At 40.2% G+C, this 605-nt stretch overlaps 1 protein-coding gene across 15 annotated transcripts in view; it reads left to right on the top strand.

The window, feature by feature from the left end:
• ANK2 (ankyrin 2) overlaps positions 1–605 on the top strand; it is a 779,379-nt gene that overhangs the window by 734,510 nt on the left and 44,264 nt on the right. The gene's annotated exons all lie outside the window — the stretch shown is intronic.

Genomic DNA, 605 nt, shown 5'->3' on the forward strand with positions numbered 1-605 from the left:
ATTCAGGCTCAGGCTTTTTGAATGTCTGTCCCTAGCTTTGGAAATCTTTTCAATCAACCCTTCTTCTACTGATTGCTCTTAACCACCACAGCAGTCTCTAACAGCACCACCATTTTAGCTAATAGATAGTGGGCAAGGCAGGAGCTCAGGAAGTCTGGAGCCACAGAAAAAACATTCAGCTTTCTAAACTAGAGGATGTGGATGCAATATAGCCCTGTGGATGCAAGGCCAGGAGTAATGCTAAGAAAAGGGGTACTTTGACTGAGTATGAGGACTAGGCAGTGCTAAGATGGGAAGGTAATAGAATGGCAGGCTGCAATAACTATTCCAGAATTTGACTCGTTCAGTGAAACAGTGCTATTGAAATTTTTTTTCATTGATATTAGTATATGAAAGCATGTAACTGTGTGATAAAGTTGGAAGGAGACTTGAGTGGGATTCTACACAGGCCAGGGTAAATCAAAAATTACTTTGAAAGAATATGATTTTACACACATACACATAAGAAGATGAAACTGAATAGTCACCCCTGCCTCTGCAGCCAACATTTGAGGTTAACTTTGGGGTGCAAGCCAAGATTCATTTGAATTTAAAACAAGAAATCC

This window comes from Gavialis gangeticus, unplaced genomic scaffold (assembly GCF_001723915.1).
Source record: "Gavialis gangeticus isolate Ggan-Ray unplaced genomic scaffold, GavGan_comp1, whole genome shotgun sequence".
NCBI classification, from domain to species: Eukaryota; Metazoa; Chordata; order Crocodylia; family Gavialidae; genus Gavialis; species Gavialis gangeticus.